This window comes from Candoia aspera, chromosome 1 (genome assembly GCF_035149785.1).
Source record: "Candoia aspera isolate rCanAsp1 chromosome 1, rCanAsp1.hap2, whole genome shotgun sequence".
Taxonomy (NCBI): domain Eukaryota; kingdom Metazoa; phylum Chordata; class Lepidosauria; order Squamata; family Boidae; genus Candoia; species Candoia aspera.
This window is the reverse complement of record NC_086153.1, coordinates 143289187-143309124: the sequence shown is the minus strand read 5'-3', so window position 1 is coordinate 143309124 and position 19938 is coordinate 143289187.

Sequence of the window (19938 nt, the reverse complement as noted above, 5' to 3'; positions counted from 1 at the left end):
CACAGCTTGGGAAAGAAACTGATGTCCCTTTCATGATGTCCCTACCCATATCCTGAGACATGAGATCGACTTCAGAGGCCATGTTGAGGTGCAGCAAGCAGCTATATGCAAGCAGGCCTTTTTCAACGACAGCCCCATGTCTCTGGAATGCCTTCCCCAGCGCATGGAGCCAATGTTACTGCATTTTCAGTGCCAGACAAATCTGAATTTATTTTCCCAGGCATTTTAATCATTGTGTTGACTTTTAATATGTTGCTGTCATAAACTGCTTCATTTGGACTGCTGCTTTTTTCTTTTCTTTCTCCCTGTTTTCTTCTCTTGTTTTGTGCTTTTAATGCTATGCATTTTAATTACTGTGTTTCACTGAACATTATAATTTTGTCTGACTTCCGTCTGTTGTAAGATGCCCTGCACAAATCTGGTTTTGAAGACTGACACGTAGATAAATAAATAAAATGTGCTCCACTCCAAACTTTTGGGTGGCTTTCCCCAAACCTCTCCAAATGCTATTACCAAATTGTAATGTTTAAGGACAATCCAAACCAATCCAATCCTGGGATCATACTTTTATTTGAGTAGCCTCTGAGGCGCTACTCCATGGCTAAGTGCAGTTCTTAGCCTGAAAAAGGTTGTGCACTGCCATGTAGGATTCTCAGACCTTTGCTACCATCTCATGGTCATCTGGATGTTTGCAATCTTGATCTGCAAAAATGTCCTTGCATTAGTACTCCTTGAGTGAGTTTGGTACAAGAGATCACTTCTCCTCCTCTCTTACCTATGAAAGGGAAGAAGAGTGTGAATAAGAAATAATATATGCTAGGTGTGCAAGTCCTGTTACTGAGGTTAAAACCATGTGAAAACTCAGCTGGACAGCAGTCCCTTCTGTTTTCATAGTCCTAAACCCCTATCTAGAAAAGAGGGAAACTTAATAGAATTCCCTTCATCAGTGTTGCTGAGTAGGGATTTTTGATAAAGCTTCCAAATACTTCAGATTCTCAGGTAATAAGTACAGATGTAGACCGCTATTATGCATTACTCAGTGTTACTCTCTAGCATAAGTGAGCTACAACAGTGCAAGCAGATGAGTCTGCTTTCAGATTCTGGGGGAAAAAAAAGAGAGAAAGAGAGAGAGAGACGGAGAGGCCTGATAGCAGATCTTTGTTACATTTTGTGTGTGCACATACATGAAAACCAAGGCGTATATAGATCAAAGTTAGAAGAGAAATTATGAACGTGAACAGCACAGTCAAATGACAGCAAATATTCATACAAAATTTACAGACCAAGTTTTTGAGAATATATCAAAGCAATTCATTTCCATTCTGAGATGGGCTACATGTTGTGAATTGTTAGTGCAATGTGTAAGAGGTGAAAAGGAGTAGGAAGAGGCTAAGCAGAGCTGAGGGACAGAAAATTTCACATATCTTTATCTGAAGCAGCAATGAAGATACAGGACTACAGAAACAAGCTAATAACTGCCTAGAGGGCAGGCATAGCAAATACCCACTGATATGAGTGACCATATGCCCAGCAGGCCTCCTGGCTAGTCAGTTGTTATGTATCATTTGGACTGAAGTGGCAGCACACATTAGTGCGTGGGAGGCCAAAACTAGTATGAACCTTTGGCACAGGATTTTAGGAGATGATAGGTAGGTAGGTAGGTAGGTAGGTAGATACTGTAGATAGATAGACTAGTCTGGAGGTGATCAGCTGGATTCCTGACTGGTTGTATTAGTTAAACATGACTGAGTAGCAGCATCAGCTCAGGCTTAGTGGTCCAAAAGTAGCACAAAACGTCTCCATACCTGTTGAGTCCATATAACAATGTTATTTTGGGCAGTTTTAACTAGGCATGTGATTAGGCATAACACAGGCTGGAAAGGGGCAGCAGCATGGAATGTGAGGCACTAAAAGTAGCACTAAAACACAAACACCTTTGGAATACCTGGTACTGTGCCAAAATTCAGGTTCTAGCTCTTTGACAGGCCTTCCCTTGAGCACTGGCATATTTTCCCCTCCTTTTTCTACCTGTTGAGTTAACTCATCATCTAGCAATTCTAGAGTTGGAGTCCAATACACCTGAAGGGCCCAAGGTTGCAGAAGGCTGGCTGGGTGCTACGGTATTCTTTACAAGTGTTTCTCCAGCATGAAGCGTTCACTGAAGCTGATATTTTCCAATGTAAAACAAAAAAAAAGTTATCCATAGTCCAGTTAGTAATGACAAATAACAACCACAATCAGTAACAACAATAGTTGTCCATGCCAAACCTATATAGCAATTATCTTGCTTTATGATTGTAAGTATGATCTTACTGTAATCTTCCCAAAGTTAGGACACCATAAAATATATGGCCATAATTTTCCTTGAAGAAGGATTGTTTTTATGGCATCAAACAAATAAAACCTTAAACTTTGGCTTCTCTCTAAATGCCCATGTTTGCCAAAGAAAGACATACATCTTCTTGCTGGTCTGCGCTGCAATAAAGCGCCTAGCCACTTGGTTTTATCAACTGCTAGTATGCCTTTAACAAATCACAATTAAACATTAACAGCCCAGAGAGCCATGTGGAGGAGTCTCTTCTACAAGTCTTTGAAGATGTATTTGCCAATTAAGCCAAGCCTGACATGAGCGTAAAGGTGGCAGGGATCCAAGCCAGAGAAATGGAAGTCAACCACTTCAGTGGCATTCATTAGCTCGACAGACATTCTTTGTGTAGCCTGTTTCTTTACTATTGCCAAATCCACACCCTGTTCAGGAACTCACAGAGGCTCTGGGAAAGTTTGCTCAGATAAGCTCATTATGGAAATAACACTTTGTCACCCTTTACAATTTGCTCCTTGTTAAATTATTTTTTATCTGCTCTGCGGACTATTTGCCCTCTCTCTGAAGGTGCCGTTAGTGAGATGAGGGAAGAGAAATTCTATTGTGTTTGATTTGCATGCTTCCATTCATACTAGCTGAGGAGATAACTTTTTTTAAAAAAAGCTTTTAGGTGTGCACTCTTTGTATTTGTGCATGAGTACCTTTTCATAACTAAAAGAAAGGCTGTGGAACAACTAGAGGGGGAGGCGTGCAGATTTTGGCCATTGGCACAACGTATCTGACTTCACAGTGTAATTCCTGAGTGGGTAGACTATGATCTGTAGGCTAGATGTGCCCCAAACCCGTTTTTGCAGCCCCTAGACGTTCCTAGCAGCATCCTACTATTATTCCATGGGAAAAAGCCATTTTAAAATGTGTGTGTGTGTGTGTTTATATTTATAGTTTATACTTTATATACCATCAAATTGATGTCAGCCATTAATGACTACATAGATAGACCTTCTCCAAGATGACCGGTCCCCAGCCTGGTCCTCCAGGTCTTCCAGTGGTGCATCTATCACTGCTGTAATTGAGTCCATCCACCTTGTTGCTGGTCGTCCTCTTCTCCTCTTTCCTTCCATGTTTCCCAGCATTACAGACTCCTCTAGAGAGCTCGGTCCTTTGGCATACCGGTTCAAGGTTGGAAACTCTGAGTTGAAAATCTTTTGAACTACTTCCTTTGTTTTTCCATGTCTGTTTCTATCTTTGGTATCTTTACAGAGCTCACTGTAATACTGCTTCTTGTCTCTTCTGATAGCTTTCTGGCTCATTATCCAGTCCTACATTGGCAGTCACTTTATACTGTCTATTCATGTGATTTTCTTGGTAAAATACAGGCGTGTTTACCATTGCGTTCTTCCATGCAGTATAATATTATGACTTTGCTGTTGTCACTAAAGTGGTAATGTATTATCACTGCTGCTCCACTATAGGTGCCTACTAGCTTTAACTGGGTAGCTGAGTTGACCTTTGCACCTTGGGTGGCCCACCTGGGATTATATACGTTTGGCATACACTTTTGCCATTCTTCACTGATCCCCCTCCAGACAAAAAGGGTAATCATGAACCCCAAAAATTACCTGCTTCTGGTTAATCCAGGATATCTTTTGCATACAAAACCAGAGTGAAAGGGAATGCAAGCAATATTCTTTTGGGTTGCATTACTACCTGCTTAATTACAAATAGCCTTACCTACTAGGTCCCAGTGTAAGTGCAACTGAGTGTAACTAAGTCCTACATATAAAAATGCATGTGTCCAGCCCTCCTGTTCTATGTTTTGCAGGGAAAGATTTTTCTAAACAGAATGTATCAGTAGGATCATAAACTTACACACCCTGCTCCTTCATCACTACCTACTGCCTTACTCTCAAGCTGTCTTGATTTACCAGGAAAGTCCCTGTTTTTCTGACAGCTGTTCTTAGCACCCTTTTTAAGGGTTTGGCTTCCTTCATAGAATCTCTAGAAGTTGAATCTCTGAGAGACTGGGGAAAGGAAATAGATCCATTTCTTCCTGAATGCACATGTGTGCAAATAGATGTACTTGCACACTATACTGCATAACATTAAGCCTCAAGTTCACAGTCAATAGCTGTCAAGCTTAAATTTAACACAGGGTCAGCTAATGCAGTATTTTTCAATCTGGTGCCATGCTGATGTGTTAAATTATGAATTCCTTTATTATATGTTTTTATTTCTTTCTTTATCTTATCTGTCACTCCAGCCTCCTGACTCCAAGCTGACATGAACCCCCTTACAGTAATTATATGCTTACATACATAAATGCAACTTATGCAAGCTAGCTATGACAAAAGCCTTAGATTTGCAGATAATTTACGAGTGTGGAATATGTAGACATTTCCCAGTAAAGTTGGGAAAATGCTGATGGCCAAAGAATAGGAACTGAGAGATCTGTCAATAACTGTATGAAATATTAATAAAATGTAATATAGACTGCTGCAAACACTATGTTCTAGAACCATCTCATGCACTAGAAAATGGAAACAATCAGAACAAGGAGGCATGCAGAGATACATCATAATCATCTTGTCAGCAGTTACCAATCTACAAAATGGAAAAAAAATCATCAGATTTGTTTGTTTAGAAAGAAAAATAAATAAATAAATAGATAAATTCTTTCCCAGGTCTGCAATGCTTCTTTCTCAGCCAGTATAGCCAATAAGCATGCAAGTTGAAGTTGATAGGAAATGTGGTCCAATACATCAGGAGGACATCAAGTTGGAGAAAGTTCTTTAACTATGTCTTTGATCCCTATTGAAAACACCTCCTGATTTTTTTAAAACTAGTGGAAGATAGCTTGTTGCAGGAAAAAAATTAGTATAGAGTATAACTCTTAACAAGGTATAATGGAGGAGAGGGGAGGAGAGGAACTTGATCAGTGATGTCTGGGCTGAAAACTGTTGGGTTTGGCAATTAATCTGCCACTTACACATCACCAAAGAACCCTGAAACGCAGGGGGAAGAAAAATGAAGCTCCAAAAGAAAGAATAGAAAAGGATACTTATTTCCATAAGATTAGCATATGTATTTTTTTGCTTGTAGACACACTTGTAAAATTCTTTCTTAAAACAACTTTAAATAATTGAATGAATGAATTGTTGGTTTAAATACTTAAAATAAAGACATGCAACACCCCTTATACAGAGGAAAACAGACAACTAACCAGTATCCCTTCTTGATCTTCTGTCAAATACTCTATAGCTGATGAGCAAGATCAAGCCTCCAACTCTCCCTCTGATGTTTGAGGATGTTTAAGTTGGATTCAGGTTCTGCACCCTTTCAGAGGACTTTTCTCTGTACCAAAGGAGATTTGGCTACCCCAGATAGAGATCTTGATCTATCTCTGCCCTTAAAATATTGCTGGTTTCTTGCAAAGATCGTGAGGCTCATACAAGGCACTGTTGGGATAAGCAGACAGCTTCTTGTGCAGTGAAGCATTCTTCAGTGCACTCCTGCTGAAATAGTAGATGCCAATGGATTGTCTGAGTGCAACAGAAAAAAAATAATCGCTTTGTAGAAAGCCTTATTGTCGAAGCTTTAATTTTTAAGCCTGGCCCATTAAGAGGACATCTTCTTTCCATGTTTATAACTTTAGACTGTCCTTGAGAAGCAAGCAGCTCTGAGTTATATAGAACAAATAATGATCAAGGATGTTTTCCTATCAACACAATACCCTGCCAACATGAGTATGTTTATTAGCCTATTGCCTTGCATCAAGTTAAAGACTCTATCTATGCTCTTAATAGCTCTTCCATCACAAAATCTTAAAACATGCTTTGCAAAGGTGAGATTAATTTATCCAATCTGTTAGACTGGACAGTAACTACATTTGTTGCTGTATTTATAGCTAGTCCTTCCTCCTAGACTGGAATGGCACTGATACTATCACATCATAGAACTAGTTAAGCCCATATTTCTTTCGAAAACTGGGCTGTCCTAAGCAACTTCAGGCAACTTTTTCGAGAATGATTTATATATGGGGCGGGCAGGCAATGAATTTGGAAAACTTCAGCTTCAAATAACTGACGTCAACACAACGGACTCACTTTGCTCTTTATTCTCAAATACAGGACATTTATTAGGGCATGCAGTAGAACAAACGGGCTATAACAATATGTTACAGATGAAGAATCCCTGTTCAAGGTTAGCTGTTGTTAGCTGTTTCTTTCCCTATGATGCTTTCTCAATAGTTAGCTAGAATTCCATGATCACCGAATCTTCATTATGCAGTTACTAGACTTTCTCTCCCAACATATTTTCCCCCTCCTGAAAGTGCATTTGTACTTCGGCAAACCTTGGAATTTCACTGAGCCACTCGTGTTATTTACTGTTTGTGGCATCCACACTTAAATGGATCTCTATTTGTAAGATTTGGTCTTGCTGGAATGGTTTTAATTTTCTTTTCTGTTTTTGGATGCACATCTCTTTGTTCCTTTATGTTCTAGCTTTTTATAGTATAAAGGGCCCAGAGTTGTTGGGAGTCATATATATATTTTTTTAATCTATATAAATAAATACATAAATAAAAATACATATTTTGTGCTTATTATACAGGATATTACAATGAGCTTTATTAAGAATAAACAGAAGAAACCTTTCATTCAAATGAGCTGTTTCAAAACTGGTAGACATAATGTATTAAGTCAGCATTTTGCAACCTGAGAACCTTTCAGATGTATCTTTGACTTCCAGGGCTTCACAGCCATCACGGCCATTGCTGAGCATTATGGGAATTGGAATCCACAGATCTGGTGGGTGCCCAGCTTGGGAAGCTGCATTAAACACTGCTGTGCTTGGCTTTACTATTCTCATGTGAACTTGACTAGGGCCAAGACTGCAATTGAGCCTCCCTGTTTTAACCACAGTATTGTCACGACTTCTGTTTTGGTTTTTCTGTTCTGGTCGTAGTTTCCCATGACAGTTAATTTACACTTAAGCAAGCAGCCATTAGTCCCCTGGAAAAAGAGGTGGAGCAACCACAAGGGGGAGCAATTTCTGCAACAATACCTCTGTTGCTCCAGTTTATTTTCCACCCTTGTCCTTCAATGGGTGGGTGGTAAATTTGGTTTAAAGAGACTGAGAGAAAGATGCAGCAATTTGGATTCTGGTGAGGGCTGGATTAAGGCCAACTGATGCCCTGAGCATAGCCCAACCATGGTGCCCCTCAGCCCTTTCATTAACTGAAAAACATTAAGATCCAGTAAGTTCTGAAAACTAAAGTCGAGTGTGGCAGGGGAAGGGTTGAGGGCACGAGAAGCAGGGGAAAAATCTGTAGTGCCCCCTTTCCCTTGGTACTTATTTTGTTATGGTTAATCTGGGGCCGATTCTGATACTATTAGCCCTTTGAGGTAGTCCAGACAGGAAGCCCAAACCATGAGTACTAACATTACCTTTATTGTAAGTTACAGTAACAGAATCTTGCAAGTCTGAAAGCCCTTCTTCCCTCCCCTGCCTTTACTTCCCAGAGAACTAAGGAAGGTCCCTTCTGAGATACTTTTCCCACTCCCATTCCTTTTGTGGGCTGAGATACCTTTTGCAGGACAGTTATGCAGTCTGTGGCTCTTCCTCCTGTCTCCCAGGGTCATTCCCTCACCAGTACTGAGCAGGGAGTGTTGGCCACAAAATGTGGTAAAGTATATAAGCCCAAAGCTCAATCCAATAAGACTCTGGACACGAGAAAACTTTTCTCCATTTTATTTGGTACCAAGTAAAATGGGGTTCCTCTCCCAAAAGAGGAACCCCGAACTTCTCATAAACCAAACATTTTATACTTTTTCAAAAAGGAGTGCTTACAAGCAAAAAGCAATCATTGGATAATTTTTGCTGCAGTGGTCTCAGCTATCTCTCAGGTATGCATACATTTGTGCTTTTTCCTAATATAGTCATATTTTCTACTTCCTAAAAATCCTTCCCTCCTTAAGGTGGGAACTTTCGTCACAGGAGGCGTAAATTTTACCATGCTAAACACCTTTTCAGTTACTCTAGGGCAAAATATCTCTTATATGCGCATGCTTGCACTCTTTCCCCAAAATTAGTGGCTTTGTTTCCATTTCAACCTCGTTTTATCTTCTCTCAGTACCATGCTCTATTCAGCATTATCTTAAACTGTGAAACAGAAATCAGCATTCCTGCACCACTGTACCATCTTCTTTGGCAGACATCAAACAGGCCTCACAATTGCAACACTGGCTTTTCCAGTCACTGCCTTCAGGAGGTGGCCCCAATAGCCTGTGATGCACTTAGAGGAAGAGAAGAGAGTGACATGGTGTGTTCCTCAAACTGGAGAGGAACAAAAGAGGAAGTTTGGAGGAGGGTAGAATGAGGAAACAGCACTACAGAATAAGCTTCTTCCTGTTGTTGTTGTTGTTGTTGTTGTTGTTGTTGTTGTTCACAGCCATATAACTGCCCCATATTTCCTGCTTGAAGAAGCTTCTTGTCTTCTTTTTGTGTGGGATAGTATACAACTACTATCAGAGGAGACCTGCAAGACCCAAACTGACAAAAGGAGCATCACACTGTTGTGACACAAGCTTTGCCCTTTCAGATGGGTGTGCAATGCCCAGTTGCACTTATAAAAGGGGAGGGGGGAGCTTGTGCTGCATTGGGTGTGACAGCGCTTTTGTCACTGGTGCCCCCTCAGGTGGACACTGCTGTCTGCCCCCTTTCCAGTCTCGATTACGCAAACCTAAGACCCTGCCAATTGTGACAGTTATTCTCCTGAGATATATCAGAAGAAAGGTGGCTCCTGAAAATGGAAGACACGAAGGAAGGAACATCTGAGAGGCAAATCCACAATTTCATGAGGGAAAAAGAGAAGATAAGGAAGAGCTTTTCTCTCTGTATTGTGGGTTTTGCACATTTGATAATATTTTGCCTATTATTACCAAGTCATTGTATCTATGGTAATAAATCCAAGCACATATGGAAGTGTATATGTGTTTTGTACATACAGACACACACAAACTGTACGGGAAGGAAGCATGGGACTGAAGCAAAGATACCTGTCCAAGTCCTTCCTGAAAAATTAAGGATACAAGAAAAGGGCAAATTGAAAATAGCTGCCACAGCCATGTGTACAAAGGTTATTTACATGAAGCCTGTGTAATTATCTTCTCCGTTGTTGAAGTAAAAATAGCTCTTCACTTTTAATGGAATATCAGCAGCAGCACACAGGGATATTTGCTATCTCGGGTCCGCAGGCCTGTTGTGAAGGGACCTCAGTCGCCCAGTTTGGATGGTGAACGTTTGACCTTTCTACGTCTGCTGGAGAAAAATATGTTTCGCTGCTTCTGTTTTGTTCAACATAAACAAGCGTGGAAGGAAAAGAGATATATTGTATATTAACATGCCCGGTCTGGTTGTATTTCATTTTCACTGGCATTTGAAATGTAGACAGCATATTTTTACATTTCTGACTGTTAACAAATTCATGTTCATTCAACTGCACGTGATTTCTAATGGGCAGTCCTATCATTTATTTCCAACTGTTTTTGTCAAAACTGGAGTAAACGGACCTTTGAAATGGGCAGGTGGGGAAAACAAATGAAGGCCACGTTGATCAAGAGGCACAAAACTGCTTTTCCCCTTGTGGCTTGTCTAACGATCTTCCCAGGAGGCATTTGTTGGGGCTTTTTAAAATTTTATTTTAAAACATTTGAAGAATAAAATAAATGACTATATAAAAGAAAAAAAGAAGGAAGGGAGAAAAAAACATAGGGGCTGGAAAATAAATAATTGTTAAATAAACAGAGAATTTACAATTGGCATAACATTTACAATCCATTATTTTGTTGATTAAATAATTAATTGAATATATAAAACTAAAATCATTGAATCATCTTGAGAAATCATTGTAAATCGCCACAAAACTCTAAACTGTAATATTTATACTGATATCATCACTATTTATCATTATCTAAAAATAAGTACCCATGATCTTATTAATACACACACACACAAGCCACACACATATATACAAGCTAAAAATTATCAGTAAAAGCAATATTAAGTTCTAAATTCCCTCCTATTGTACCCAACTAGTCATTACATCAAATTATTTATAAAAATTAAAATTGCTTCTGGTTACTATCTTTACATTAAATATTTCTGCCTTAAAATCTGTATTTTAAATATTTAAGTTTGCCTTTTTGTGTGACATGTAATATATAGGGAAGATATTCTTGCTTAAATTTAGCTAGACTTCTGTTCTGTTGCTGCATATTCCCAAAGTTTGGTTCCCCAGTCTGATATTGTCGGCAAAGTATCTCTTTTCCAAAGTTGGGCCAAATATCTCCTCGCATCCTTCAGCGTATATCTTAATGGATTGAGATCTTTTTTATTTATTTGTTCTGGGAAGATTCCTAGTAGAAAAAAAATGAGGTTTCAATTCAAACTGTTTTTTTTTTTTTTAATGCTGTGTATTTCTTTCCAGTACTTTTGAATTGATTTATATGACCATCACTAGTTGAGCATTCATTTCTGTAAGATCATATAAGACTTAAGAGGCTTCTGACTGAAGCCCAGATGAAACTTCTGAACTTCAAAGAACAAATCCAATTCATAGTAGAGCTAATAAAGATTCAACAATGGGATTTACAGTATCTATCATGGGCAAACAATAATACTTTTGGTTATTTGGCCTTGCTTGTAACGGTTGCCTATTCTAAAACACTATCAGACTCATGAGCAGGAATTCAAAGATATCTGATTTATTAAAGAATAGTATGCAGGATCACAGAGAAAGCTGAGAATGATAAAAGCGCGCCAAATGCAAACTAAAAACCCTAAGTGCAAATGAGTTCCCTCCCCCTGTAGAATCTTCCCAAGTTCACAATCCCAGGTGCTCCTAACGGCTTCTGATGGTCTGCGGGAAAAGTCCTTGAACAGAGCACATAACCCAAACACATTCCATTGTAATGAACATAGATACAGAGCTTGGTACAAGGTTTCACAGCAGCTCCCTCCCAAACAGAAACACGCGTCAGCGCCATGGCATGTGAAATGTTACGATGTATATTGCACATTGAAACAGTGAACATGACATACTGCCCCCCCAAAAGAAAGAAAACACTAAGCAGCAGGCTTCAAAGGGTAAGCAAGGTGGAAACGGCGAACTAAATCAGGAGCATTAACATGGCGGGCAGACACCCATTCAGGATGAGGAAAGTGTTTCCATCGGACCAGATACTGGAGGGTGCCGCGAAGCTTGAGAGAATCAATGACCTCCTTGACCTCAAAGTGCTGTTGGCCATCAATCATGATCAGAGCAGGAGGAGGAGGTTGGGGATGCCAGCGGGAGGAGTGGTGGACAGGCTTGAGCAAGCTGCAATGGAAAACAGGGTGCAAGCATTTCAAATTGTGAAGCAGGTCCAATTTAACAGTAACTGGATTGATAAGACCAACAATAGGGAAAGGACCAATGAACTTGGGAGCAAGTTTTTTTAGAGGGTTGTGGTGACTTGATAAATTTGCTAGATAGATACACCTGATCCCCAATCTTGAAGTCGTGTTGCAAGGAACGATGCTTATTGGCTTGAAACTTGTAAGCAGCCTGGGCATCAGCCAAAGCTTGTTGAATCACTGGCCAGGAATCAGCTAGCTTAACAGCCCAGTCAGATGCAGAACATGTTTGGGAAGGGGGTTGTGGCAGTTCAGGGATGGGAACAAAGTCATGACCAGAAACCACACGAAAAGGGTTTTGCCCGGTACTTTGATGGACAGCATTGTTGTAAACCACTTCAGCAAAAGGTAGTAACTCCACCCAATTGTCCTGATGATAGTTAATGTATGCTCTAAGAAACTGTTCAAGAGTGGAGTTTAAAAACTCAGTAGAACCATCAGTCTCAGGAAGGGAAGACGTGGATAGCGCTTGTTTGGTGCCAATCAATTTTAAAAATGATTTCCATAACTGGAAAGTAAGCTGTGTCCCGTGGTCACTGACCAAATGGGAGGGGCTACCGTGGAGGCAGTAGATATGGAGGAGAAATAGGTGCGCCAGTTGCGGGGCTGACAGGATGGATGCACATAGAATGAAATGTGCTTGCTTGGAAAAAAATTTTTTTACAACCCAAATGACAGTTTTCTTCTGACTAGGAGGAAGATCCACAATAAAATCCATAGAAATCTTGTCCCAGGGATGGGACAGGCTGGCCACTGGCTGTAGAAGCCCCTGTGGTTTCCCCCCCCCCCCTTACATTTTGACATTGCACAAACAGGACAGGAAGCAACATAGTCTTTTACATTGCGTCTCAAGGTAGGCCACCAGAATTGATGACGAACCAAATGCAATGTTTTGACAAAACCAAAGTGCCCAGCAAGTTTATCATCCTGGGAACGCTGTAAAATCTCAGCTCTTAAAGTTTCGGGCACATAAAGGCGGTGTTCCGCTCATGCCAGACCATTTTCAAAAGAAACAGTGTCTTTATTAGCTAGCAACCAAGTGTCAGATTAACTGTACTGACAAAGTACTTGCACTTTCCGCTTGTACAAAGTTATGAAGTACAGTCTTTGTAACTGACAAAGAACTTGCACTTTCCGCTTCCCAGACTGGGCTGGGGGTGGGGTTGCTTGCGCACAGGTCTGGCTCCGAGTGACAGCAACCAAACCCAGTTGTGGTTCAGTGAGAACAGTCCCAACCACATCTGCCCCCTGGTCAAAATCCTGAGGTAAACACGACAAAGCATTGGCCAGAAAGTTTTTCTTTCCTGGGATAAATTTTAACTGGAAGTTGAAACGACTGAAAAACTGAGCCCAGCGAATTTGTTTAGGACTGAGATGCCAGGGGGTGCGGAGGGCTTCCAAATTCCTGTGATCAGTTCAAACCTTGAAAGGGCATTTAGCACCTTCAAGGAGGTGATGCCAGGCTTCCAAAGTGGCTTTTACAGCAAACGCCTCCTTTTCCCAAACATACCACCGGCGTTTGGTTTCAGAAAATTTTCTGGACAGATAAGCACAGGGTTTTAAGTGATTTTCAGAATCTCTCTGTAACAAAATAGCCCCAACTGAGGAGTCAGAAGCATCAACTTGGACCACAAAGGGGTGTTCAGGATTGGGATGCTGTAGAATAGGCTGAGCAGTGAAAAGGGATTTCAGTTTTTTGAACACTGCCTGGCATTCAGGCATCCAATTCAGCACTGCTCCAGGATGTTTTACCTTGCATGTCTCCCCCAAGCCTTTGGTACGGAGTAAATCAGTGAGGGGCAAGGCAAGCTCAGCAAACCCCTGGATAAATTGGCAATAGTAATTACTGAACCCGAGGAAATTTTGCAATTGCCTCCGGGTGCGGGGATGTTCCCAACTTAAAATCGCCTGAATTTTTGCAGGGTCCATTTCAATGCCCTTGTCAGACACCCTATAGCCCAGATAGTCAAGTTGGGTCTTGTGGAATTCACATTTGGAAAGTTTGGCATAGAGTTTGGCATTGCTAAGCTTGTGTAACACCTGTTTGAGGAGGCGTTCGTGTTCCTCCTCGGTTTCAGTGTAAATGAGAACATCATCTAAATAAACCAGGACCCCTTTAAACAAATGATCATGTAATACTTCATTAATCAATTGCATGAAGACTCCGGGTGCCCCTGCCAACCCAAAAGGGAGGACTTTGTACTGAAATGAACCCAGTGGGCAATTAAAAGCAGTTTTCCACTCATCCCCAGCTCGTATGTGGATGAGGAAATAGGCTTCGCGAAGATCGAGCTTGGAGAAAATCTTACCCTTAGACAAATGAGCTAACATGTCCTTCATGAGCGGAAGAGGGTACGTGTTGAGAATTGAGATGGAATTTAACCCTCGATAGTCTGTACAGAGTCGAAGCGTGTCATCTTTCTTTTCCTGGAATAGCACAGGGGCCCCAACTGGGGAATTTGCAGGTTCAATAAACCCCCTTGACAGATTTTTGTCAATAAAGTCCCGTAATGCCTCAAGCTCCTTCTGAGTCATTGGATAAATTTTTGGCTTGGGCAATTGAGCATTGGGAACCAACTCTATTGCACAGTCAGTTTTCCAATGGGGGGGGGGGTGGTAGCTGATCTGCTTCCATTTCCCCAAATACGTCTGCAAAGTCTTGGTATTGATCGGGCAAGCCTTCTAAATGTGCCAAGTTAGGGTGCGGCGTGGCGGTCACAGCCCTTCCAACCCCTGCACGTGCAGCTCTTTCTGCTGTAGGAGCTTGGTAAAACCCATCTTTAAAAGTCACAGTTCTGTGTTCCCAGTTTATATATGGGCTTCGATAGGTCAACCAGGGGATCCCCAGAATCACCAAGGGATTGCCAACAGGTGCTACTACGAATTTTAAAGTCTCACGGTGGCTGCCCATTTGCATTGCGACAGTTCCAGTGAAATGGGTTGCTGGGCGCCCCCCTGCCGTTGAACCATCCAACTGTGTGAAGCTCAAAGGCTGCTGGAGGGGGAAGCTAGGCAGGTCCAAAGCAGCAGCCAGATCAGGGTGAAATAAACACCTGGAACACCCAGAGTCAACCAAAGCCCAGACCTCTGTAGTTTTTGTGCGGGAGCCCAATTTCACTTTTACTGCTAAAGTCGGACAGTCAGCACTCACCATAGCATCCTCACGCCCATCCTCCTCCACCTGCCCGCAGGCGCTCTTCATGGCAGGTGGCTGGCATTTCCCACCGGCTCCTTAGAGTCATCTTCAGCCTCTCCCGAGAAGTAGAATACTTCCTCAGCATCGGCTGCGCCCTTGGCTGCTGTCATCCGCCGCGAGGGGGGGTGGCGATTTGGCCGGTGGCTTGCCTGCTCGATCTTCAGCCTTGGCTTTTGGGCAATCAGCTGCTCGATGCCCTTCCTTTCCACATAGGAGACACTGACCCCTCGTGTAGCGCCGATCTCTCTCCTCATCCCAGGCTCTATAGCTTGGCCGGGGAGCAGTCGCAGCACTTCGGGGTGCCCTCCTGGTGGTGAGTGGTCTTTCAGATCTTCTAGCTTGCATGAAGATATGCTGAGCGTGCTCAGCCTTGCCTGCCAGACAGATCCATTTGTACAATGACTCTGGGTCATCCCTACACAATGCCCACCATAGGACATCCCGGTTGAGTCCCTCTTTAAACCGTTCTATTAAGGTTGACTGAGACCAGTCAGGGATTTTCCCAACTAGAGCCTTAAACTCCAGGGCGTAATCAGCTACAGACAGTTGGCCCTGGGTAAGATCCTTCAGTGCCTTCTTAGCTCTTGCCTTGGCCAGAGGATCCTCAAAATGCAGCTTTAACGTCCACATGAAGTCTTCGAAATAATGAAGTGCAGGGGAGTCAGCCTCACTTAATTGAACATACCAGTCAGCCGCTCAACGCTTCAACTTGGTGGCAATGGCAGTTATCTTAGCCTCTTCGGAAGGGAAGTATGCTCCAAACTGCCTCATGTAACTTTTAGCATTAGTTAGAAAGAAAGATAACTTGGTGGATCCCCATCAAACTTGATAGAAAAGTCTCTCACCCCCACTCTGGTCGGAGCGGAATCGGCGGCTGCTTGAGTGGTTGGGCCCCAGGTTACAGTAGCTCTCCCTCTTTGGGGTGGGGACACTTGTGATCGAGCCCTGCAGGGTGGAGATTCATCCTGGAGCCGTCACTGGCCCCGCTCCGCCAGTGGTATGGATGGGAGGATGGGGAATGGTTGCGTGAAGCTGGGATCTTCTCCACACCTCCCCTGCCCCCCCAATGATAGAGACAGGTTTCTTAGCATGTACTCCATCAATTCTATTTTGGCCTCCATCACTCTTAGCCTTTCAGGGGTTTGAGATTCCTCCCTCCCTCGCATGTTAGGCTGTCTCTCTGTTGATACCGTGGTAGATTCTACGTCTGGGGTCAGCGGGAACTGATACTTCCAGGATGCCTGGGATGTCCCTGGCTGGGGTTCTCCCACTTCATCCCAGGTGATCAACTCTGCAGGCGATTCGCTGGGTGCTGGTTCTCCCCCATCATCAGATTCCTCCACCTCAGGACTGGAATTCGATTCCTCCTGGAAATCTGAAGGTTCTGGGGTGAGGCTCAGTTCTCTGCTCTTGACCATTGACTCGGGCATCAAGCTAGCCGTCTCCTCAAGTCCCCCAGTCGTGAGCTTGGACTCGACCATCATTAACTATTTTCCCTCACAAGAAACTAATCTTGGTAGGAGCTAACGGTACAACTTTGGTGATTCTCAGCTTTATGTAATGGTTGCCTATTCTAAAACACTATCAGACTCATGAGTAGGAATGCAAAGATATCTGATTTATTAAAGAATAGTATGCAGGATCACAGAGAAAGCTGAGAATGATAAAAGTGCGCCAAATGCAAACTAAAAACCCTAAGTGCAAATGAAATCCCCCCCCCCCCAAGATCTTCCCAAGTTCACAATCCCAGGTGCTCCTAACGGTTTCTGATGGTCTGCTGGAAAAGTCCTTGAACAGAGAACATAACCCAAACACATTGCATTGTAATGAACACAGATACAGAGCTTGGTACAAGGTTTCACAGCAGCTCCCTCCCAAACCGAAACGCGTGTCAGTGCCATGGCATGTGAAATGTTACGATTTATACTGTACATTGAAACAGTGAACATGACAGAACCACACTATTATTACTTCTAGATATTACTTCTTCAGCCCCCTTTTGGAAATGTTTCTTATTTAATAACTGCCATTCTAAAAGACTCTCCATCCTCATAGTTGTCACCAACCAATTTTGTAGTAATTAAGGGTATTACCTAATTAGTGAACAGTAGTTATTCTGAGTTCAGTGGGGCCTACTCTAAGGTTCTTAGGTATAGGATTGTTGTCTACAGCTTCTAATCAAAGTAGAAGGAATCTGACTAAATATATTTTGAATTAACATGTTTGAACTTTTTAGACTACACAATTTAAAAACCATAGAATCAATAACACAAAGAGAAAAAACAAAACAGAACAAGGAAGAAGGACAACCAACTTACCATGGCAACTGAGAAAACCAGCACCAACCCACCTGGGCCCAGCTAACTTCCACACTCAATTCCTGGGAAAATAGCCAAGTCTTGATAGTTTTCCAGAAGGCCAACAGGGGTCAGGACTTACAGGTGGCATGAAAAGACACACTTATTGGGTCCCACAAGATGGCACTCTGTAATCAGAGGCATCTGGAGCATGCCCCCCCTGCTAGATTTGGTGGGGTGAACAGAGACAATGGGAGAAAGGTGGTCCTGCAAATATTCCATATATATATTCAATATTTTTCATTTAGTTTGGTTTTGAAACAAGCATACAAACTAGTTTCAATATTATTCAAATCACATAATTTCTTATAAAGATTTATTAGAGATCTCTAACAGAGAATTCTCAGCATATTTACAAAATGATAGAATTGAAAAAAATATTTCAAACAGATATTCTTAAAAAACAATTTGCTTGTAAGCAGCGTAAGTTCATTCTCATCTGGTCTTAGATTTTGCTTAAAGAATGTTTAAAAGTTTCTTATATTTCTCTGTCATTCTTTATAAGGAACCTAAATAGGATTTTGGTGAGGAAAGGAAACATTAATGTACAGTGAGACTGATGGATAGAACTGCTAATACAATTTTAGCCTTGTGTGGGATTTATAATGTAAGCATTACTCTTATGGCCACGAACTGCAGAGAATGTCACCTGTTATTTTGTAAGTAGTGTCATATTGTAAAATTGCATCATTGTCTCTAAACCACTACACACTGATTTGAGCTTCTTCAGTATGCTCTTTGGTAGTTGGCTAGCCTAAATGCTTGTTTAGGAGACTTGCAAGACTAAATGCTTGTTTAGGAAAAATGTGTACATTTTTCAATTAATTTTTAATTTAAAAAATAGTAGATGAATACTTTTCCTGGCATAATACAATAGCCTTCCTCAAATTTTATTTTAAATAATACTATTTAAAATTTAAATAATAAAATTGCATATTATTAAAAATAATAAACATTTAAAATGATTCAGATACAGTATATCATCTAAAAATACAGAAGTGGTAGATCTACACTGGTCACCAACAGGGTCACAGATATTAGATAATAGATCCATGGCACTAAGCAAGCTCTATTCTACCTAGGACACAGAATTTGATTTCAGTTTTGGGCACAGGAATCTATCTGTGTCTGTGTCTGTGTCTGTGTTTGTATCTGTATCTGTATCTATCATCTATATCTACTGTATATCTGTCTATCATCTAATGACATAGAAACAAATGGGCAGCTGTTCTAACACATATTGATTTAAAAATGATATACCTGCAGGGAACCAGAAAAACTATTTCATGTCCCAAGTTTAGTCAAAGGGTGTAACAGACAATCCCCCCAAACAAAACAAAACAAAGCAAGAGAAGTAAAACGGGCACCTAAATTTGTCCATTAGAAATCCTACAAAGTTTTAATACATATGCAAAATAAAGCATGCTTGCAGTTTTAATCGAAAAGGAAAAGAAGTATTTGCAGGCCATAAAAAGTAAAGATATTGCATAGTTTATTACAACTTTCTTCTGGATATACCTATCTGGACTCATATATACATCCTAACTCTGAAATTTCTACTGCTAAGTGATGCCAATACAAGGCATTGATAAGAATAAGCCTTTCATTGCACCTGGACGATTCTGAAATGCAGACTGGGTTCATAAGTTTCCATAAAGCAGAATGTTGTTTGCTTTTTGTGACATCATATATTGTGTTAACTCAGCCATAGTGGTTTGTAAATCATGATTTAAGCAAAACATGGCTTAGCATGCTGTGCACAAGCTGTGAATGAGCAGACCATTAGAAGAACAAGGTGGCCGCCTCTTAGTGATGATCACAATAATATCTACGATTTTGTGAGATACAAAGAGCAAGAAGTACAATTTGCAACCACAAATTAGGCATAGCTAGAAGGTAGCAGCTAGACGTCTTCTCTGATCTCAACTGTTGCAACTTGACATCAGATTGGATCATGGCTTCCTGGCTTCATGGCCATCCACTGGTTTTCCCTAGCAGATTTTGCTTCTGCCCTTATGTCAAGCTTGAGACATAGTGGTATTAGAGGGTAATTGAAGGCCCTAGTGGTGAAGTGTTTTAGACTTTGCATACTTTAACACTGATGAATCAAGATCAGATGATGATGGTGGTGGTGGTGGTGGTGTGTGTGTGTGTGTGTGAGAGAGAGTGACTGGGAATTACTTCTACTATAGTACAAGAAATGATGACATAAGAGTTCAGTGTTGTGATCCATATTGTGTTATCAAAGGGGATTATTTGGGTTTGTTACAGCTTTATGGTGCTGTTCTAAGCTGCAATTGGAGAAGGAGTCTTTGGCTATTATTTTCCATTGATGTAAATAGGAAGCCTTCAGTGAATCATAACTTTGTCATATGAAGATTATATAGGCTTAAAAATAGGTAGGTTTAAAAATTCTTGGCTTTACGTTTGCCTCTGTATGGTATAGCATGACCATTTTGGTCCTTTTTGTTAATGTCAGCAAAGCTTTGAAGCTGGGCTTTCTGAGAAGCAGCCCTAGCCCATGAATTACCCACATGCAGCATCTCCAAATATTTTCACAAATGACTCCCTTAAACTGTAAAAGCACATCATGAAAAATTAAGGAC